Genomic DNA, 24,267 nt, shown 5'->3' with positions numbered 1-24,267 from the left:
TGGTCACCTGTTGGAGTATGACCTGTATGTCAAGGCTGAGAAATGCTTGTTCTTTAAACAGTCCGTCTCTTTCTTAGGATAACGCCTATCTACGTCAGGAGTGGAGATGGAGAGTGACCGTATTACAGCCGTGTGTAATTGGCCAACTCCCACCACGGTAAAGGAGGTGCAGCGATTTTTAGGGTTTGCCAATTACTACCGGAGATTTATCCGGGGTTTTGGTCAGATAGCTGCTCCCATTACCTCACTGCTGAAGGGGGGTCCGGTGCATTTGCAGTGGTCGGCTGGGGCGGACAGGGCTTTTAGGAAACTGAAGGCTCTGTTTACCTCGGTTCCTGTGTTGGCTCATCCGGATCCGTCTTTGCAATTCATAGTGGAGGTGGACGCATCTGAGGCTGGGATAGGAGCTGTGCTCTCTCAGCGTTCGGGTATGCCACCTAAGCTCCGCCCCTGTGCCTTCTTCTCTAAGAAGCTCAGACCGGCGGAGCAAAACTATGATGTGGGGGACAGGGAGCTGTTGGCTGTCGTCAAAGCTTTGAAGGCGTGGAGACACTGGCTTGAGGGGGCTAAACACCCTCTTCTCATCTGGACTGACCACCGCAATCTGGAGTACATCCGGGAGGCGAGGAGACTGAATCCTCGCCAGGCAAGGTGGGCCATGTTTTTCACCCGTTTTGTGTTTACCCTCTCTTACAGACCAGGTTCCCAGAACGTCAAGGCAGACGCACTGTCCCGGCTGTATGACACAGAGGAGCGGTCCATGGATGCCACTCCCATCATCCCAGCCTCTTGTTTGGTGGCACTGGTAGTATGGGAGCTGGACGCGGACATTGAGTGGGCGTCACGTGCAGAGCCCGTTCCCCCACAGTGTCCAGCTGGGCATCTGTACGTTCCGTCCTCTGTCCGTGACCAATTGATCTACTGGGCTCACACGTCACCCTCCTCTGGTCATCCTGGGATTGGTCGGACGATGCGCTGTCTTAGTGGGAGGTACTGGTGGCCCACCTTAGCTAAGGATGTGAGGGTTTATGTTTCCTCCTGCTCAGTGTGCGCCTAGTGCAAGGCTCCTAGACACCTACCCAGAGGTAAGTTACAACCCTTACCCGTTCCACAACGGCCGTGGTCGCACCTGTCGGTGGATTTCATAACCGATCTTCCACCTTCACAAGGTAACACCACGATCCTGGTCGTTGTGGATCGCTTTTCTAAGTCCTGTCGTCTCCTCCCTTTGCCCGGTCTCCCTACGGCCCTACAGACAGCGGAGGCTCTGTTTACCCACGTCTTTCGGCACTACGGGGTGCCTGAGGATATAGTGTCTGATCGAGGGCCCCAGTTCACGTCAGGGGTTTGGAAGGCGTTCATGGAACGTCTGGGGGTCTCGGTTAGCCTTACCTCAGGTTTTCACCCCGAAAGTAACAGGCAGGTGGAGAGAGTTAATCAGGATGTGGGTAGGTTTCTGAGGTCTTATTGCCAGGATCGGCCGGGGAGTGGGCGGCGTTTGTGCCCTGGGCAGAGATGGCTCAGAACTCGCTCCGCCACTCCTCCACTAACCTCACTCCATTTCAGTGTGTGTTGGGATATCAGCCGGTTCTGGCCCCTTGGCATCAGAGTCAGACCGAGGCTCCTGCGGTGGACCACTGGTTCCGGCGCGCGGAGGAGACCTGGGACGCAGCTCACGTCCGCCTTCAGCGCGCCGTACAACGTCAAAAAGCTGGTGCAGACCGTCACCGCAGTGAGGCCCCGGTGTTTAAAGTCCTGAGGATATTGAATGAGGAGATTGAACGAGGTATGTTGGAACGAGGTATGTTATAGGTTAAAGCTCCCCCCAATTACCGCATTAACCCCTCGTTCCATGTGTCTTTCCTCAGGCCGGTGGTGGCTGGCCCGCTCCAGGAGGCCGAGGTGCGGGAGGTTCCTCCGCCCCCTCTGGACATTGAGGGGGCCCCGGCGTACTCCGTTCGATCCATCCTGGATTCGAGACGTCGGGCGAGGGGTCTTCAGTACCTCGTGGACTGGGAGGGGTATGGTCCGGAGGAGAGATGCTGGGTTCCGGTGGAGGACGTGTTAGATCCTTCCATGCTGAGCGCGTTCCATCGTCTCCATCCGGATCGCCCTGCGCCTCGTCCTCCGGGCCGTCCCCGAGGCCGGTGTCGACGCACTGCTGGAGCCACGCGTCGGGGGGGGGTTACTGTCACGACTTCTACCGAAGTTGATGCCCCTCCTTGTTTGGGTGGTGCTCGGCAATCGACGTCACCGGTCTTCTAACCACCATTGATCAGTTTTTCATTTTCCATTGGTTTTGTCTGGTCTCCTTACACACCTGTTTCTTATCCCAGTAATTACATGTTGTGTATTTAACCCTCTGTTTCCCCTCATATCCTTGTCGGTGATTGTTTGTTATGTTATGTACGTATTGTTGATGTATCGGTGTGCGACGGGTTATTGTTTACCCGGATAATTTTTCTACGTTGGTTTTGGAGTTAGTTTTGTTAAAAAATACTCAATTTTTTAACCACTTTGGTTTAACCTGTGCCTGACTTCCCTGCCACCTACATACACGGATTATGACACTGAACATTCATTTTCCAGAATCAATGTTCATTGATACTCTTGTTTTAGTAGTGCAATTTGAGGAGTTGAGACATAAAAAGGGTAGCATTAAAAAGGTTGACTTCTCCTCTATTACTGTAAAATAATGTCTTAATGTGTTTCGATGACCATATGACCGATTCTGTTGGACCAAGCCTCAAATGCAAATAGAGTTTTGAAACTGCTTGTCAGAGAGGAAGAAGTGGTCTCTCATCTTTGTTCTTGTGTGTGTGTGTGTGTGTGTGTGTGTGTGTGTGTGTGTGTGTGTGTGTGTGTGTGTGTGTGTGTGTGTGTGTGTGTGTGTGTGTGTGTGTGTGTGTGTGTGTGTGTGTGTGTGTGTGTGTGTGTGTGTGTGTGAACCATAGAGGAAGAGTCAAAGCGAGAGGTTTCACTCTCGCTGAAATCTGTCCAAAATAAGCCCAATTCGTTTTTATGGGCTTATTTTGGACCTAAACTTGTCGCCTGCCTTCCTGCCTTTGGATCAACAACTCCTATTGTTAGAGCAGAGACGTGCATCTCCTCATTATATACAGATCTCTGGTGTAAAAGAGAAGGTGCACACAAAATAGAATGAGCAAAGGAGACGAGACACAAGACAACATGAGAACAAGCAAACATAAACACTCGTACAGGCATTTGGAATATTGCCCAGAAACATCAATTATAATTCATTGAATTAATTTGATATATCGCCCAACCCTAAATGTTGGGTCTTGGGGCTTGGGACTTGGATGCAGCTCGGCATTGGGCTGGGTGGGGCTGGGGACCAGTCCTAATGGCTTTGTGATGATGTATCGCTGAAATCCTGCCTGAGACCACTGACTGAGAGTGGGCTCAGGACTCTTTATCTCTGCGGACATCTTTTGCCCAGCTCAGGGTTTTGGGGTCTAGTTTCACCGGCCCTATGGGAGAACCCACCAGGAATGGTGCGACTGGGGATTAGCAGGGATGACCCTGGGAGCAGAGCAGATTATTTGAAAACACTGAAGACAGAAAAGTTGTTTGACCTTGAGGCATGAACAAGGTGAAAACTAAGAGAGATTATTAGATTAGTGGAGGTGAAACATAAGACTTAGATGTATCTGTGTCAATAGGGGATACAGATTCAATGTTATATGTCTTTATTACAAGTATCCAAGGACTTCAACTGACATTGATACAGTACTGTTGTTTAATTTGAATCTGTCGTAATACAAAACTACTTTATATACAACATACCAGAAGTTATTGAATAGTTTTAAGATAATCTATGAATAAAGTAATGTGCCCAATAAACCCTGTCGTGTCTTTGGCATCATTAAATTGAAGACTGTTATTTTATCAAATCAATTCTCTGTAATTATTATTACGTGATTAAACTAATCATGTAAATGTAATTAACTAGGAACTCGGGACACCAAGGAAAATCTTCAGATTACAAAGTTATAATTTTCCTAATATATCTCTTCAGATATTTTAATATCTGATCAATTAGTCTTCTAATTAATGAATTATTCTTTACCTCACGTTAGTCTCATTCCGAACGTCGTAAATCGTTGGTTATCTGCACGAACCCAGCCTTTACTATGAATCATCCATACATCAATTGTCTTAATCATTTATTTTACTAACTAACTAAATAATCACAGAAATGCATAAACAAACAAACAGTAGATATGGTTACAAAGAAATGATAGGGGAGGTTCCCTAGTGGGCTAAGCCGATATGACGGCTTGGTGGACAAAGGGAAGTGAGTGTGGACTGAGAAGGGCGCGAAAGACAAAAGAGTCACTACACAGTTGATAATTATATTAATTGAAATGCTAATCCTTTGCATATGAACGCTCACTCATTCGGGAATAATTGCAATCAATACATATTTACGCTTAGTGTGTCATCGTGATCTCTGTTGGAATCGTCCATCTTTCTGTTGTAAAGTTCATCCAAGCTTCTCTCTGCTTCCCTGGAGTCTTTCGTGGTTAGAATGGATACGTCAGAGTACCATTCAGAATAGATGTTTTGTCGGTCTTCGCATTCAATGGTACATAATTTCTAGCTGCAGACTAGTAATTAGTATCGAAGAGTTGCTCTTATTCTGTTGGGATCGATAGTCTCAGAGTTTAACCATTTCCACCCGTGTAGCCAATACTCCACGGGGTTTGGTTAGGAATTCAACAACTATTACAACCGTAGCTTATACTGAGGTTTTTGTGGTCTCTACTCAAACATTCGCCCCCTCGATGGTCAAGGTACGCTTGGTCTAAAGAGGATTTCTTCAGGTGGGGGTTTTATTCAGAACAGTAGAAAAGGGCTGTCCCATGACGCCAGATCAATGTCTGTGCTCATGGGGCGGGCCAATGACTTAGTTAAACTTTAAAGGGAATATAATTCTCTCACATTAACGGTTTAAAATCACATTACATCATTTCACAAATATTTTCATCTTTACTCATTAATTTTATACAATAATTAGATGCAAACCTCATAACGGAGGCTCCTGTATAAACAGAGTTATGGTAATGTGGCTGTATTGTCTTTCATGAGGTCACAACATGAAACAAAATGGACCGGGTCGTAGCTGGCTTCTCCACCGACCGTTTACACATTCTCCAAAACATGGATATTGTTCAGTTCTCAAGTTCTGTGATGTAGAAGAAGTTCCTTTGTTCTACTGTGAAACTCTCTCTCTATACTGCATGGCCGTGGGGGAGAGAGTCTCCTCCAGGAATTTATGATCTGAGATAACAGAACCTGGGTGTAGGAGAGGGAGAGAGAGGTGGTGAGAGCGGGGGATGATACTCGCTATACCCAAAGAGGGCCACGTCATGACAACCCCGGTAACACAAGTCTCCCTGGCTACTTACTCTCTTGTTAAGTGAGTAGGCTAATGCAGGACACATGAGTAAGAGATGCCCTAGAGGAAACTCCACTCTGCCATGACACTTTCTGGACAACCCAAGGTCACTGCCTACAGCCTGCCCTTCTCTCTGTCATGACTGACCAGCATGTCTTCCTTCGGGCCTGAGCCATGCCCATCAGACAGATTACAACCCCTCTGGCCCCTATGACTCTGGAGGTGTGCGGGTGTGTTTGTGTGTGTTTCTCCCCTCTCCACCCTGCAACCAGAGAGGTCGTAAAGGACTCGTCACCGTCAGCCCTCCATGAGCAGCCGACCAGGGAAAGCCAGCCACTTCAATCATCCTAGAGGTTAAGGGTCAAATAGGTCAAATACCTCAGCCAAGGTCCCCACCCCCTGTCACTGTGACAGGAGGGCTATGGTCAGTGTCATGGGTTGGTACTGGACCCACTAGCATCAGCACCACCCAGCTCCTAGCTCTACCTCTGGGGCTTTGGGTGAGGAGGGGAGGGGCTGGATGGGCTCTAATTAATAACACGCTTCAGTAGTAGTAGGATTGGAACAGCTAATACAAAAGGCTGCATCAATGACATGTAATATGTTCATTGATGTGTTTTTGTTAAACTTGTATAACTTTATCATTACTTCCTCATGCGTGCTTCATGACACCACAGGGCTCCAGTAGCGTTTACATGAATTTCCTCTAATGTTATATTCATTCATTTGGCTTCGACCAGTCTAGAAAGCCCTTCCCTCTCCACCTTGCCTCTCTGTTATCCCACTCAGCCCAGAGAGGAGGGAGAGAGAATGAGAAAGATCTATAAAACATGATTTAGCCCTGAATGCACTCCTGTCAGAAAGGTAAATGTTAAAAGTGGGCGGCAGCACTTTGTTTGGTTGTGTTAACGAGATAATCTGAGAGTCGGGACCATTTTTTCACAAGGGTGTTTTTATGACCTCTGTTACAATAAAGCGAACAGGTAAAACACAGAGTGATTAAAGGTAATGAAGAACAGATATGCACCGACACCATCCTCACCATCCATTATGAAACATTACACAGCACTTTGAAGAGTTTTACTACCTTAAAAGCTCTGTGTAAATCCAAACGAAATACGGATTATTTAAAGAGGTATTAAGGAGGGCACAGAGGCTCTAATGTGCTAGTCTGTTTGTGATTAGGAAAGGGGGCGGGAAAAGAGGACTGGGAATTTCATTGGGAATTTCATAGGGAACCCCTGGATGTCCCAGGATTCCGGCTACTTGTAGAGTGGAGAAGGCCTGTGAAAGAGTGTTGTGTGAACATGTATGTCCTCTGCGTTACAACATAATTACTTGACGTTTAAAGTTAAACAGACCCAGTCTGAAGTTATTGCTAAGTCTTTCATGTTCTAGACCCTTGCTCTCCTAGACCCTGGGATAAAGCAGAGGGGTAAGGAAAGCTACATGTTTGCTAACAACTAGCCAGTGACTTTCTTGGTTAATTTTTATCTCTCTATCCATGTCTATGATCTATGTAACCGCCAATCACTCAAGTCCAAGTTTTTGTAATAAGTGAACATTTTCTTTTTCTCAACAGAAGGACATACTCTTTCCAAAGACAAGAGAAGCAGAGAAGCATTCCAGCTCTGTGTCTGATCAGTGTTGGTCCTCCTGGGTTAAACCCTCTGGCTGAGGGCTGTTTGACCCTTCCTGCTTCCCTTACTCCCTGCTCTCCCTGCTGATGGGACCCAGAGATGAGAGCTGGTAAGAGTGGTAATGAGTCCCAAATGGCACTCTATTTCCTATATTGTGCACTATTTTTGAGCCCATAGGGCTCTGCTCAAAAGTAGTGCACTTAATAGGGAATAGCGTGCCATTTGGGACTCACACCTTGTAATCAGGGTCAGGAACTTTCCTAAAGGGACAGGAAGGTCTTCAAAGTGGTGGATCCTACTGGCGATAAAGCACTCAAGATAAAAACACATTCACACTAAAGGCATGACTCTTAACATGTCCTCTAAATGTCAACTGTGAGGGGATTACCCAGGCGTAGTAAATCTAACAGGTAGTGGGTTTAGGGGAGGAATGTCCAACATCCAACCAACATACTGAGGGGATCAAGCTAAGGAGGGAGAAAGGGAGAAAAAAAGAAAAGTTAACCATCTCATGTTTTTTCGAAGGAATTCGGTCTCTCGTTGGTACAGTCCCCCAGCTCCCAGCCTTCTTTCAAAAAGCAGAGGTCACTTCACAATAGGCCTGGGTCACACACCATATACCACTGTAAAAATACTGCTGAGCAAGTGGTTTCAATTTGCTCAAGTGATTAAGTTCACGCCAGATCCAGTGCACTGGCACGGGTCACTTATGCCTGGCTGAGTTAGAGAGGAGGAGGGAGGGAGGGGAGTGAGAGTGATGCTAACCATTAGCATTAGGAGTGACACTGCATTATTGCAGCGTGACAAGACGGCTTACAGCCATGGGGCTTACACTGGCAGGTCTGCTAGAGCTTTAACATACAGAACCACAAGTACGCATCCCATGTCTCTAACTAACTACAACCAGGTCTGGTTGTGTCCAAGCCTGAGTCTGTCTAGTCAGGCAGGGCAGGGCAGGCGTCACATGATCAAAGCTATAGGGCCAAGGCTCTAGGGATATGCTAATTTATCTCACAGTAGCCTATAGTCTCACAGTCAGTAGCCTGGAATGTCTTGAAGGGGAAAGTGTCCCAGACAGAGACAGATTTGACAGACTAACAGTAATAAGGCCTGTGCAAACTAGCAGAGAGAGAGAGAGTCAACACAGTCCGTAATTAGTGCTAAAGACACTCCTTTGATGGGTCAGGGAGTTTACCTATAAATCGTCTTTGTTTGCTCAGAGGAGCTACAGATGTAGGATCTTAATTTGAGCTAGTTTGCTACAGAAGGAAGATAATCCTGCAGCAACAGGAAATTTGCATTTTTATGTGGATTATAATTAATGGACATTTTTTGTACAGGTTGATACTGTTAAGTTATGGAGTGGGGGGACGTGGACACCAAAGTAAGTAGGGAACATGAGTGACTTTATCTGGCTTCAAAACACCTCACATTGTGTCCCCTTACGGAGGGGGACATGTAACTACTCCCACATTTCCCTTTCTTAAGGAACAACCGAAAGCACAGTACTGCATTGTCTAACATCCAATAGTTAACAACTGTAACAGTTCTCTAAACTAGCACTTCAATAAATACCCAAACTAACATGTAAACAACATGTTCATATCCAGTCTTTTTTTTAAAAGAGAACACAGGGTAGACAACCTGTAACTCTCTCCATACACCTGGGCCTTTGTTCTGTCCCCGTTCAAGGTGTTTGGTGTGACCTATGGGGCAGGGGCGGAAATCCCGGGGGGGGGGACGGGGGGACACGACCCCCCCATCCTGGGAAAAATATGATTTGTCCCCCCCAATATATCACTGAAACATAACTATGTAATTTATATAATATTAATAATACGCAATGAAAGCAATTGTGCTGATTATAGACACTTAATAGCGCGTTTTTAAGTTTCAAAAGATTGCGACCCCCCCGCCCTTTGCCTCACAATGGTTTGATCCACTGCCAGTTCCTTAGCTTGCTACGTAACTGCCGTGAGGTTCATCCAGTCAATCGCGCACACACACACTAGCTGAATATGCAGAGCTAGCGCGCAAATATTAACTATTAAGCTAGCTAGTACCTATTCCATTTATGTGGCGTCGTCAAAGATGGAATCAGCATGCAGATGATGTAAGTTAGTGCTTCAAAGTCCCTGTGATAAGGTTAGCGATAAACTGAAGTCCAAACTGAACAGAACTACACTCTCTTCTACCATTGTCTTAAATATATTTAATGGTCTCGTTGCAAAAGCTAAATTGTCGCAAGGGAACTTTTATTTATTTATTTTATTTCACCTTTATTTAACCCGGGTAGCAAAGATTATAGCAAACACCACTGAAACTGAATTGGTGCTCGCTAGCTTTGCAAATTCAGCTATTGTTGGAAGCCAGCCAATATGAAACAAACTATTAAAATTACAAAAGGTTGCAGCATATGTTGTGTAAATGGTGAACTCATACAGCTGTCAACTCTTGTCATTTTAATCCGTTTCACATTTGCTAGCTACCTTTTAGATCGAAGCCCATATAGAATGATTGAAGATGATAGAAGCCCCTCTCCTACTGTAAATAACCTACACACTGTGTGTGTAGCCAGCCAGGTAGAAAAATGGCAGAAAAATAAAAGACGGACATCAGAGTATTTTTCAATACACCAAAACGCATAGTAAGAACCCTAGTAGCCTAATATCTCAAAGACTAGTTGATAAAATGTTCATAAGAAAGAAATGAAATTCTAATGGAAATGTTTCACAATGATGTCATTAGGCAGAGCAGGCAACAGATGGCACACAGACAGCAGAGTTGGGGACAGATATGCAGGGACAGACTGGCAGAGACAGGGAGTCTCAGGTAAGTTTGTTGAGTCTTTGTTTGGCAACATTATGAAAGGTTCTCAATTTTTTTGACTTGTAAAATAGGAACATAATTGGAAAATGCCATGGATACCCCCACTCTCAACTTAAACTGGTGACTGAACTAAAATTTGTTAAAGGCAATGGTATTGCTGTTGTGATTAGTTGTGTAGTTTTGGGTACCGGTAGTTAGGAGTACGGCAAACACCTTATTTCTTTGGTTCCTCAATATACATTTACCATATTACAATGTAGGCTATGTGTTACAGCACTACTTTTGGTGTCCCCCTCAGGAATTGCTCTTGAGAAAAGTTCATGTAATTGTCCCCTCCAAAGTGGATATCAGATTTTCGCCCCTGCTATGGGGCTGTAAAGTCTTTAAGGTACTGTAAGTTGGTGGGAACCTAGTCCTCACAGGGTACCGTCGAGAGGGGGAAAGTTGTGGAGAGGTAATGAATGTCTCTGTCTGTAATGTCTGAGCTGTGGAAGGCTCCTCAGAGCCTGAGTCAGAGGTGCTGTGGTTGCCAGTAGATTCGTAGTGCAGCTGTGGTGACGCAGTTTCTGCTGGTCCAGGGTGAGGTGTCGGCGGTTTCTCCTGACTGTCTGGCCATGAGTATTTACTAGGATGGAGCATGCTGTGTCTGAGCGTCATTGTGTTATACCTATGTCCCAGGAGTCCTGTTTCCATACTGTATCTCCAGGGCGTAGGCTCGATAGGCCTTTGCTCGATGTCGGCTGTCAAAGTGTTTCTTTTGGCTGAGATCATATTGTCTGTCTTTGTGTGTACACTCAGAGAGGTCTGGCCACACTGGAGTCACCGGTGAGGGCAGAGTAGGAATGGTCATACACTGCTTCCTGCCGTGCAACAACTCTGCCGTGCTCAGTCCATTAGAGAGGGGGGTTGATCTGTACGCTAAGAGCGTCAGGTAGGGGTCTGATGATTTGCAAAGGAGCTGTTTGGCAGTCTGTACTTCTCGTTCGGCTGCACCGTTGCTTTGGGGAAACAGCGGGCTTGAGGTTGTGTGTGTGAATCCCCAGGTGTCTGTGAATATTTTGAAATTCTCAGAGGCAAACTGGGTGGCATTTTCTGAGATAAGGAGAAGAGGGATCCTACTACGAGTGAACCATGACCTCATACTCTCCACCACTGTGCTAGATTTCGTTGAGGTCATTTTTTCCATCTCCATGAATCCAGAGAAATAGTCAAAGACAGCAAGGTAGGTGGAGTTGTTGAGGTGAAAAAGGTCAGTCCCTTGCTTTTGCCAAGATCCATCTGCTGTCGGACTTGGGAGGAGGGACTCTGGTGTCTGTCTTCTGTATTTGGCACAAGTGTCACATTGTTCGACTTTCACTTGTAGCTGCTTGCTGAGACCTGGCCACCAGACGGAGGACTTGGCTCTCTCTCTGGATTTCGGAATACCTTGGTGGTCCTCATGCAACCAGTTAAGGATATCCTCTTGCCTTTAGGAGGGGATGATCTTTTAGTAAGAGTCCTTGTGCCACAGTGAGGTCACCTGAGGCGGCCTTGTTCACAGCACTGTCTCACTAGGCAGTAGCATTTTTCCATAATGGGAAGAGCAGAGTGCACATAGCCTTCAATTAGCTGTTCCTCAGATTGGTTGTCTGGTGCTCTGTTGAAGGGTTCTAGAGCACTGGTGCTCTGAACAGTGTGTCGGCCGTGGCCAAGCTCTTACCAGACATGTGCAATAGAGAACTTGAATGGCATGAATCTCATTCTGATACATTGGATCCTTGGTGGTAGTTCGCCTAGCCGTTTTAAGCTAATCAGTGCTAGGAGGGGCTTGTAGTCAGTGTCGACTTGAAATGCAAGGCCTATAAGAAAGTCTCAGAAGCGCTCCCAACCCCATGTAGAAGTAAGAGCTTATGTTTTGATTTGCGCAACTTTCCTCGCTAGACAAGGCCCGAGCGTACGCAATGGGACGCCAGTCTGTGTCACTTTTCCTCTGTAGCAGAACAGCTCCTAGGATGTAGGAGGACACATCAGCTGACACCTTGCATCTGCTGTAGGGTCGTAAAGGGCTAATCCAGGAGGAGTCATTAAATGTCTGCGCTTGCTGGGGATCCCAAGTCCACGTGCTGTTTTTTGTTCAGTAGCTCTCTGAGGGGTCTGGAAATCTCTGCAAGGTGATCCCCTTACCTTGCTTACGTTTGTTGGTACTGGCATTAAATTCCAGTACCAACACATTTTGGGCAATTACTGTGACCTTGGCTGGGTCAGCTCGAACGCCACTTCCATTGATGATCTGGCCCAGGAACTTCACTTGTTGTTTGAAAAACTCACATTTTGCGTTCAGCAAACAGCCGGTTGTTGTGTTCATCCTGAGTTGCCCCATACACCAGGATATCATCCATTTGGCAGACGACTCCCTCAAGGCCCTCCAGCAGTTGTGACATTCTGCACTGGAAATGTTTTGGTGCCAACGAGATTCCAAACAGGAGCCTCTGAAAGCAGCATCGGTCGCAGAGGGTGATGAATGTGGTGCATTTTTCAGTCTTTTGACAGATGGATTTGCCAGGACCCTGACTGTTCGTCGAGCTTGGAAAAGATCTTGGCATCTTTCAGCTGGCCTAGAGTGTGTTCAATGCAAGATAGCATGTGTAGCTCCCAACAGACGCTTTCGTTTAGGTTGGCTAAGTCCACACAGATCCGCACATTACCATCAGGCTTGAAGACTACCACCATCCCAGCACACCATTCTGTTGGTTCTTCCACTCTTGTGATGATGTCTACCACCATGCGGCCAAATTCCTTTTTTACCTTAGCCAGGAGGGGGAGAACCACTTGTCTGGGTGTGGACATCGCAAATGCCTGAGCTTCAGGTTTGAGTTTGATATGGTATTCACCTTCCAGTTTGTGTCCCTTGTAAAAGTTTGGGAAAGGTTTCTTTCTTCTCTTGTTCCAGATCCGATGACACTGTGTGCAGTGGTATCTGTTCAGTCCCTGTGACCAGTCCGAGTGCAGTGACAGCGATTGTATCTGTTCAGTCCCTGTGACCAGTCCGAGTGCAGTGACAGCAGTTGTATCTGTTCAGTCCCTGTGACCAGTCCGAGTGCAGTGACAGCGATTGTATCTGTTCAGTCCCTGTGACCAGTCCGAGTGTAGTGACAGCGGTTGTATCTGTTCAGTCCCTGTGACCAGTCCGAGTGTAGTGACAGCGGTTGTATCTGTTCAGTCCCTGTGACCAGTCCGAGTGCAGTGACAGCGGTTGTATCTGTTCAGTCCCTGTGACCAGTCCGAGTGCAGTGACAACGGTTGTATCTGTTCAGTCCCTGTGACCAGTCCAAGTGCAGTGACATCGGGGCGGCCCAGTAGAACAGTGCAATGGTCACAAATTACATAGATTTCTTGTTGAGTTGAGCGTTGCACATAAATGAGTGTGGCCCGGAATTTACCTCTCTCATTAAGGGGTATTTGACTGGGGCCATGAAGAACTTTAGGTGTGTGCTGCAGTGGGTCTTTGGTCAGCTGTTGGTATATGATCTCTGGAATGACTGTGATATCTGCACCTGTGTCAATTTTTTATTTGACCTGTTGATGAGTGTAGCTACCCATGGCTGGTCTGTATCTGTCCCGATAGAGCCAAGAAATGCAATTTCAGACTCCTCTTCCTCTAGGAGTTCAGACACTGAGGTTTGTAATCTGCAGACTGTTGTATAGTGGTCCCTTCTTTTGACAATTTCTGCAGATAACGTCTCTGTCTGGGCAAAATCATCTGTTATGGGAGCCCTTTCCACACCATGAACATGGTTTTGTCTGTTGATTTGTGTTTTTCCACTGTGAGTCCCTTTTCTGTGTAGCCCTGTTTGGTTCACTAGCAGTGTCCGTGTATCTTGGTCGCCAAGAATGTTGGAAAGGCTACTTTGTGTTTCCTATAGCTTCTACCATTTGTCTTTGTTCGCCGTTCACTGAGTAAGGATTGTTGTTTCTTTATTATTTATTTTTGATGGGCCATGGTTTAAGCTTTCTGTAAGGTAAGGGCTGGATCCATCTGCATTGGTTCTGATAGGGCTCTGTCATGAAGACGTACCACTAATATGTCCCTATTAGATCATCACATAATAGCGAAGATCCATAAAGATAAGCCCCCATGTACTTACCACAAATTTTGTATAATGCTTGTCGTGGCATCTCATTCACGTTAGCGTGTGCTGGTTCTGCATTCTCATTATTATCTTGCTGTGGTTCGATATGTGGTCTTTAGCTAGCTAGCGTCTGCAACTTAGCTAGCACTGTTCTTAATGTAGCTAACTAGTTAGCTTGCTTTCTAGCTAGTTAGCTGACATCAAATGCCGGTAAAACTTGTTCTCAAGTCTACTTTTTCATTCCAAACCGTGACATAATAAACCTGACTACTTCTTATGAGTCTCTGAGTTGCTAGCACGGTGGTTCTGGAGTTATGAAGTGAAGGGATGCGGACACCAGAGTTAGTAAGAAATATGAGTGACTTTATCTGTCTTCAAAACAGTATTTATCAACTCGGTCACCTTGCGCCCCGTACGGAGGGGAATATGTAGCTACTCCCACAGACACATTGTTTGTTAGGGCAAATCAAGTCTGACATTTTAAAGTGGAAATTGCAAATTTTAGAAGCCTTTTTAAACTTTTAATCAACTACAAGTTTGCATTTCCAAAATTCTCAGCAACAAAGGAGTGATCAAATTAAGATCCTACATACTGTACTGTTGGGATTTCACAAGGGTCTGTAACCTGGGTCTAACTAGTCTTAACAACTGGACTTGTTAAGACGGGGCTACAGTTAATTGATCGATGTGGATTTTGGTGTGTGTGTGTATGTGTGTGTGTGTGTGTGTGTGTGTGTGTGTGTGTGTGTGTGTGTGTGTGTGTGTGTGTGTGTGTGTGTGTGTGTGTGTGTGTGTGTGTGTGTGTGTGTGTGTGTGTGTGTGTGTGTATGCATATCCGTGTGTGTGTGCATATCCGTGTGTGCAGGCATGGGGGTAATGGGGAGTGTTCACACCAGATGTGATCTGCGCCAGGGCATCAATAAAACAAACACTTCCTAATCTCAACCTTCCTACCGTTATATCAAACCTTATGGTGAACAAAAACACTGTGTCTCAGATAGCTCAATTATTGATATAACCGCAATTTAAATCTTTCCCCACTGCAATGTCTGTTGCAACGTTTCCCTGTTTGGCTCCTTCCCCGGCTCAGCACTACTGTTGTTGATTTATTTATGTATTTATTTGTTTTCTCTCTGTGTTTCCCTGTTGTTTTCTTCTGGGTTTTTCCCCGTTCTTCCACATCTAGTGAGTTCAGTGCTCTCATTTCTCTCCCTGTGATTCGGAATAGGGGAGCTTCAGTAAAACTGTCGGGTTCAAATCAAAATGGGGCACAATATTGAACTACTCTAAACACAAGCCGAGACTTGAGTGATGGAAATGGCACTCTTTCTTCCCCAGCTTTTCCTTTATCAGCTGCGGGGTTTTCTCTCTGTAGTCGGAGCGATGCGTGGGCGATGTCAGCACTCGGAAGAAGGTGTTCTGTACCACGATTTTGTACAAATGCATCCCGTAATGATCATGTTTTGTTACCTTTATGTGCTCCGCCAACACAGGTTGGCTCTACTAGTCTGGATATGTGAATGTTGTAAACAGCAGCTACAGTAGAGAGACTGCTCCCTTTTAGCCCAGTATTTACTGCTGTTGCTTTGTTTCCTATGTGATGTCTGCTCCTCTTCATCTCTCGACGACAACGCACCTCAGACGCTGGCATGTGTAGACTAGAGAGCATCTCCCTTAGAAATCTACCTACAAACACTCACAGACAAAAAGTCCCACATACACACTGCCATGACACACACAGACATGCAGCACGAGCACACACACAACCCCCCCCCCACACACACACACACACACTCCTAGGTAAATTCCCACAGCTGTTCAATGGGGGCCCAGTAAATGTTTTCTTGTGTAGGTGAACAGGGCTTTGGGTGACACCAAAACATGTTTGGCTGTTCCACTGGCGTAGGTACTTAAGACAAGCTCATGTCACCCGAAGGCCCTGCTTTATAATAACAGAGCAGGTTGACAAAATGAAAGCTCATTCCTCCCTCATTTACGGGTCATTTCAGCCCTGACCCCTGCAGTAAAAGATCAAAGGGCTTTTGAGGCCTGCTCTTATTTCAGCCTGCTTTAGAGGAACAGCTGAGGAGTTTGGCAGGCCTGCCTGGGCCCGGCCCAGCCTGGCTGACTGACTAGGAGCTTTGGGAGGCTTTTGTCAGACCCCTCTGCTCTATCTATCTATCTGCCCACAATAAACCCCTGACTCATTGAGCTATGGAAGAGTAATGGTTATGGGACCACGGAGCCTTAGCTAACATGTATATCAGATGAGTGTCCTATTCGTCTGTGGTGTAATTATGACAAATTAAATTATGGGCAAATTATAACAGGCATATAGAGACTTTTGTAGAATAAAATCAGGTGAGGAGCCCCACAAAATTAACAAAAACAAAGATTAAACTAGAATATCTACTGAAATGTAATTGTGATACAAATTTCTAGCAATTAAATCCCCTCATATTGCAGTGTTCCTTCCTGCCCTGCCCCCTCACAGATAACCATGGTAACAGTAGAAGCCCCTGGAGCAGAGGATCAATAGCAATATGCCCCTCCCCGTTCCCTCCCCTCCCCAGCTCAGCTCAGTGTAGACCTGTCACTTCAGATCTAATGATCTAACCTATGAAGCATTGATGAGCAGTCAGTGATTGTGTCACTCCTGCGTCACTCTTCATGCAGTCACACGGTGCGCGCACACACGTACTTGTGCACACAAACACACACACAAACACATACTACAACAGGTTCTATTAAACAATTATACAGATATTTCTCCAGTCATTCACAGCTTTATAACACTGTTTACATTCAATGGATCATGACCCCCATCGGCTTCATGAACCCAGTAAACAGCTGACCAACAGAAGCCATTTTGTTTCTCAATGACTGAGTGTCTTGGCTGACCACAGAGAGGTCAGTATTGACCAATCCCCCTGACCTCTGAGACCACTGCTCTCCGGCCAATCTGCACCAGGCCTTAGGGGCGATTATGACATTTACTCACAGAGATTATAATTTCAAATGAGTGTTTAAAACATTCCCTGGTGGGGATGGAAGAGAGGTGGGCAGTAGTGGGGATAGCGGTCAATAAGAATAGACTTGGTATATTCAATAGGAAATGGACACTCACCAGAGGCCCTGCAGGCTGACCAGATCAATAAACTGTGTTAAGTGGCAGTGATGCCCCTCCATTGATGAGCTAATGGCTGTCCAGACTGTGTCCACTCACCATTTCTCTCTTTCTCTCTCCCCCTCTCCCTCTCTATTTATTCCCGATCTCTCTTTCTTCACCCCATCTCTGTCTTTCTTCCTACATCACCCCAATGTCCATTTACCTACCATACCACACCCCTCCTCTCTCTCCCTCTTTCTCTCCCTCCTCTCTCTCCCTCTCTCTCACTCTTCCTCCTCTCTCTCCCTCTTTCTCTCTCTGCCCTACCTCCCACCTTCCCTCCTCCTTCTCCATCTCTCTTCTCTCGCTCCAGTGGGTCAAGCTCCAAGGCCAGGTGGTTAATCTCATATCGCCCCCAGACACTGCACACCAGGACTCACAGTCTTATAGGTTGAGCCCAGTCAGCTGTTCTGCTCTCTACTCTTCCCTTCACCTATGAGCCGCCCCCTGCAGCACACTAGTCTAGAGAGGGGTATTCTGGGAGGTCAAATTTTGCCCTCCTTCTTCTGTTTGGTGAAACAGCTACATGTGGCACGGGTTAGGAGTGGACACATACAGCACCTCTGCTTTACAGAGGGGACTTTAAACATATTCCTCAGTCAGTTACAAATGTTATTTTTATTTGTTAAGTTAGTAGTACTGAAAACACAAGCAATGTTATTCCCCATACCTCCAGGAAATATGTCCTGTTCTGCTCGAACATGTAACTGAAAAACCAACAGAACACCCTAAAAATGACCTGTTGTGTCAACCGATGCAGAATAAATCAAAGTTGTACAGCATGCCTAAGGTACACAGGGTGTATCTTCCAGTGTAGAAGAAGGAAAGGAGGCCTGTGTCTATCTCTCTCTCCTGCATGTTCATCACCTCCTTCCCAGTTCAGAGTCTTATTACTTCTGCCACATGACGCTTGCCTTGGATCGCATGAACCATGAATAATATACGACTGCCACCACCACCTCAGTACAGATGAAAGACCACGCCAGGCACTATGGGTCGGCTACGCCACGCAACGGCAGGCTGAGACTGTGGCGAAAAGGTAGAGCAGGTAGAGAAGAAGACACACCATCCAAAGGCCTAGAATCCCTCTTTCTGTGTGTGTGTGTGTGTGTGTGTGTGTGTGTGTGTGTGTGTGTGTGTGTGTGTGTGTGTGTGTGTGTGTGTGTGTGTGTGTGTGTGTGTGTGTGTGTGTGTGTGTGTGTGTGTGTGTCTTTGTGTGTGTGTCTTTGTGTGTGTGTCTTTGTGTGTGTGTGTTTGTAGTATGTGTGTGTGTGTGTGTGCCCTGCCGTTCCGCCTTTCATTCCTAGATCCGGCAGTAGAGGTGACAGCACACGTCACTGTCAGCTCCAGGTAGCAGACACTGAGGAGAGGGAGAAAAGAGGGGGACAGGGAGACGGAGAGAAGTGGGGAGAGACGGGGTGGGAGGAGGGGAGAGAGAAGGGCGGAGGAGAGAGGAGAAAGGGGGGGCGGATGAGGGGAGAAAGATGTGGAGGAGAGCGAGAGAGAAGAGGGGGGGAAAGGTGGGTGGAAGAGATGAGGGTGGAGAGGCAGGGGAGGAGATGAGGGGGGAGGATGGGGAAGAGGGATGGGGAGAGAGTAGGGGGTAGAGGAGGAGGAGGAGAGGAGAGGGAGATGGGGAGAGATGAGGGTGGAGAGGAGGAGGAAGGTGGAGGAGGAGGCAACTAGCACAGCGATGAAACAGCAGCACACACACACACACACACACACACACACACAATGTGAGGCCTCTCAAGAGAGCTGATCAGTGCGAGGGGTAACCCGTCTGTGCTGCGCTCAGTGGGGACGTGGTGTTTCCTCTCTCGAGGTCGGGAAGCAAAAACAAACAGTACTTTTGATCATCAGATCGGGCTCTGCTCCTCACCTAGAAGCCTTTGGAGAGGAGACAGTCATTCTAAACACAGCGCCTGTCTGCATGACTGGGGCACCACTAAACAAGCATGGCTGGTATAGCACATGCTGTGTGACACACACACACATGCGCGCACACACACAAACAAAAGCAGAGCAGAACCACAAGCACGCTCTCACACACACACAGACACACGTAGACAGTGTATCAAACACCGGAGCAAAGGATTAGCTGTAAAACATGTAATCCCGGATACCACTTTCAGGAATACCCAATAAAAAAAATTGTTCTCACACGCCTCAAGTTGTTTCCTCTTACAAAACCCAATGCTTTACGTCACACCAACAGCTGTGTAGTGATCTGAGGTTACACTTCATTTTTTATAGCCGCTCATCGCACATGTTTCGCATACAACAGTGATGCGTGCAGTGTTGGGTTCCCATTGTGAATTTCAAGTATTGTGTCACTGTAAAAAAAACTATTCAGTGATAAATCCCTACGAGGAGCCAGCTCATGGGCAACAAAAGGTCTCTGGCGGCTAGCTAGCGTCACTATTGTCCTCCAGTCAGCGACGGAGGGAAGACAATACCAGGGGAGCGGTTAGAGAGCTTGACCCAGCCTACCTTCACTTCACCTCCAGTAGACAAGGTTAAGATGGATGGCCCTAATTAAAAGAAGGGCCTCTGTTCTCTCTTCTTCTTCTCAATATCATCAGGTTCATTTTACAGGAACTTTAACAGGGCCTTTTGTGGGGCCATAATTATAGGGTGAACTGATTAGGGCCCCCGGAGGCAAGGAGGTGACAGACTCGGCAGAGTAACCCAAGTAACCTTTCAATATTACATCTCCGACCCATTGTTGGTGCAGCCAGCTCACTAATTACGCTGCCAAGAGAATGGTGGATTGTTATTTTTGTCGTCTCTCAGTCTCTCTCTCTCTCTCTCTCTCTCTCTCTCTCTCTCTCTCTCTCTCTTTCTCTCTCTCTCGTTATTATAACGCATCTCTCTCTCTCTTTCTCTCTCATTATTGTAACCCATCTTTCTGTCTCTCTCTGTCCCTCTCTCACTTCTCTGTTGATCATATTACGAGAACAATATGAATATTTACAAATGTGTCTTCAACAAATTCCTGACAAAAGGTTATGGGGAGTGTGTGTGTGTATGTGTGTGTGTGTGTGCATGCGTGTGTGTGTGTGTTAGTGTGTGCATTTACATGTGCGTTTGCTTGTGCATACAGCATGTGTGGGTGTTGTCCCACGGTAGGCTGTCCATTCCGTCCGGTGCGGTGGAGCCGCGGGCTCTAGACGAGCGCCAGATGACACGCTTGGCCCAGCCATTTAATGTGGCTCGCTATGCCAACCATGAGGCCTAACCCCCACCCCCGCCCACAGCAAGACGTTATGGAGGAGATATGTGTCGAGCACAGTGAAGAATAAACTAATCTGCCGTTTATTACGTGTGGGGTAACTTGAGCTTGGTGATTAAATGGAGATTTGCGCGTGATGCAGCCGGTCAGAATCGGCTCTATAGGCACACAGTCACAGGCCGTGCCCTGGCTGTCTCACTGTAGTAACATATGGGCCACTAAATGTGTGAAAGACTGTGATACTGACACTGACACTCACACTGCCTGCCTGGCTGCATGGCTTGCCAATCAAAGACCTTTCAGTGTGTCACAGCGAGCTGCTTAACAAAGGGCTTCTGTAGCTACCTCAGATTTCTGATATTTCGTATTTCTGAGAAGGAAACTTTCTCACATCTTTACACAACAACAGAACATGTTGGGCTAAGTGATCATAGATAGATCATGCGCCAGACAGCAGCTCTTGTCATTCAAAGGGTTGTGTTTGGGATGTTTGATTGAGATGGGGGGGTTGGAGAAACAAGGTAATGTTCTTTTAAAAAGTCTTCTCTGAGGCTGCAGAGAGCTCACTTCCACTGTAATCATCTCAGATTGTGTGTGTGTGTGTGTGTGTGTGTGTGTGTGTGTGTGTGTGTGTGTGTGTGTGTGTGTGTGTGTGTGTGTGTGTGTGTGTGTGTGTGTGTGTGTGTGTGTGTGTGAGTGAGAGAGAGAGAGAGAGAAACAGAGCTCCCAGACACGGCTGTTTGATTGAGCTAAAGAGCCATCGTCATATTCTTCGCTGTCACTCCAAAAGCTATTCGGAGCAGCAATTAAAATCAGTTTAGCTCCCCATGTACACACACATACATACATACATACATACATACATACATACATGCACACACACACACACATACATGCACACACACACACACACACATACATACATACATACACACACACACAAACACACGCACACACACACTCTGGCCTTCAACAGCAGTGAGTATGAGACAGACATGTCTTAGAGGAAGGCATGTTCTATTATTAGGCCACAGTCTCTATGACACGTCACTACATGACCATCACCCACTTATTTACAGCTCTCCCCTCTAATAGGACTAGAGCAAAACATAACCTTTTCCTTTATTGGACATGTTCATCAAGATAAATATTGACCTCAATGTGACCCTACAGTGTGACCGATACTGTCCACCTCATTTTCAAACATTACTATGGACACAGCCAAACAACGCAAGTGATGGATTCGACTTCCACTTTACTTCCCTACTGCAGCAGTGCGCTGGTGGCAAACTAGACAGAGGAAATTATTAGAAAAGTATTTTATTGAGTGTAAAAGTCAAGAAAACAAGTGTAAGTGCATAAGTTCGCTAACGTTAGCTATATCTACTAGTAGGCTAATTCTGTTGTGATAATAACGTTAGCTAGACCTACTAGTAGGCTAGTTCTGTTGTGATAATAACGTTAGCTAGACCTACTAGTAGGCTAGTTCTGTTGTGATAATAATGTTAGCTAGACCTACTAGTAGGCTAGTTCTGTTGTGATAATAATGTTAGCTAGACCTACTAGTAGGCTTGTTCTGTTGTGATAATAACGTTAGCTAGACCTACTAGTAGGCTAGTTCTGTTGTGATAATAATGTTAGCTAGACCTACTAGTAGGCTAGTTCTGTTGTGATAATAATGTTAGCTAGACCTACTAGTAGGCTAGTTCTGTTGTGATAATAATGTTAGCTAGACCTACTAGTAGGCTTGTTCTGTTGTGATAATAACGTTAGCTAGACCTACTAGTAGGCTAGTTCTGTTGTGATAATAATGTTAGCTAGACCTACTAGTAGGCTAGTTGTCTTGTGATAATAACATTAGTTGTGTTGAGTTGATGAAGGCCCAGGCCATCCACCAAGCCAATAACTATAACTATAATGATTAATTAACTATAGGCTACATAACTATAAAACGTTGGTGAGCATCCACGCTAGAGGAAAGTTTATTGTTTATCGTCCTATACCTGTCAATCAACTGATCAATGTAACCTACTGTATGCTGTCTATTAATAAGGTGGTAACACAAGACCATTCATGAGGTCTCTAACGCACAGATACTGGTTCAGACCATTCATGAGGTCTCTAACACAGAGATACCAGTTCAGACCATTCATGAGGTCTCTAACACACAGATACTGGTTCAGACCATTCATGAGGTCTCTAACACAGAGATACCAGTTCAGACCATTCATGAGGTCTCTAACACACAGATACTGGTTCAGACCATTCATGAGGTCTCTAACACAGAGATACCAGTTCAGACCATTCATGAGGTCTCTAACACAGAGATACCAGTTCAGACCATTCATGAGGTCTCTAACACACATATACTGGTTCAGACCATTCATGAGGTCTCTAACACAGAGATACCAGTTCAGACCATTCATGAGGTCTCTAACACAGAGATACCAGTTCAGACCATTCATGAGGTCTCTAACACAGAGATACCAGTTCAGACCATTCATGAGGTCTCTAACACACAGATACTGGTTCAGACCATTCATGAGGTCTCTAACACACAGATACTGGTTCAGACCATTCATGAGGTCTCTAACACACAGATACTGGTTCAGACCATTCATGAGGTCTCTAACACACATATACTGGTTCAAACCATTCATGAGGTCTCTAACACACAGATACTGGTTCAGACCATTCATAAGGTCTCTAACACACAGATACTGGTTCAGACCATTCAGTGCTTTCAGGGTGTGTTCATTGTCATAGTGACAACTGCAAATAATACTTCAATGTACATGTAGACCTAATGAAGAATAATATAGTAACTCGTATTTAAATGTAGCGATTCAACAACAAACACTGTTTAGCCTTTGCATCTTTTACAATATGTCATTGCATGTCCCTGTCTGTCCTGTGCAACTATTTGCAAATGCAGTGGAACAATGTTGTCATAACAGGACAAAAGGGATCACACCAATGCGCTTTCTCTCCTAAACTTTCCCCAACATGCATTTCTTTTTCATTTGAATAACCACTCAAAAGCCTGGCATTTAGAATGCATATTATGGGGCTTTTCTCTGCAGTTTAGGCAAACAAGGCTAATGTATCAGATAACAGAAACATGCTACTGCAGGGATTTCTCATGGCGCGCATATTAATTATGATAACGCTCGAGCGCAGAGGAAGTTGTATTCATATTTCCCGCGTTTGGCTTCAGCATTTTATAAGCGTTCGAAAATGAGGTGAATAAGAGTGACAGGTATTTGAAGGTGTGTGTTGTTATGTTGAGTTGTATTAGCCCATTATGACATCAGTTTGCTTGCAGGCCTAGTAGTGTCATATCAGCGTGTCAATAATCAGCTGTTTGCTTGCAGGCCTAGTAGTGTCGTATCAGTGTGTTAATAATCAGCTGTTTGCTTGCAGGCCTAGTAGTGTCATATCAGTGTGTTAATAATCAGCTGTTTGCTTGCAGGCCTAGTAGTGTCGTATCAGTGTGTTAATAATCAGCTGTTTGCTTGCAGGCCTAGTAGTGTCATATCAGTGTGTTAATAATCAGCTGTTTGCTTGCAGGCCTAGTAGTGTCGTATCAGTGTGTTAATAATCAGCTGTTTGCTTGCAGGCCTAGTAGTGTCGTATCAGTGTGTTAATAATCAGCTGTTTGCTTGCAGGCCTAGTAGTGTCATATCAGTGTGTTAATAATCAGCTGTAGAATCACAGCAGCCCTGCAGCCCAGCCTGCCTCAGTCTTATCAAAGCCTCAGCTAAAGCCATTTAGACACTCATTTAAATCACTTACCAGCCAATAGCGACTCACTTTATTGCAGTGTTTTGGACAGGCCCTCTTTTGTGAGCTAACGTTTTTTG

The sequence above is a fragment of the Salmo salar genome, chromosome ssa11 (assembly GCF_905237065.1).
Source record: "Salmo salar chromosome ssa11, Ssal_v3.1, whole genome shotgun sequence".
In the NCBI taxonomy this organism is placed as follows: domain Eukaryota; kingdom Metazoa; phylum Chordata; class Actinopteri; order Salmoniformes; family Salmonidae; genus Salmo; species Salmo salar.
The sequence above is the reverse complement of the archived record's forward strand: the minus strand, read 5'-3'. Positions refer to the sequence as shown.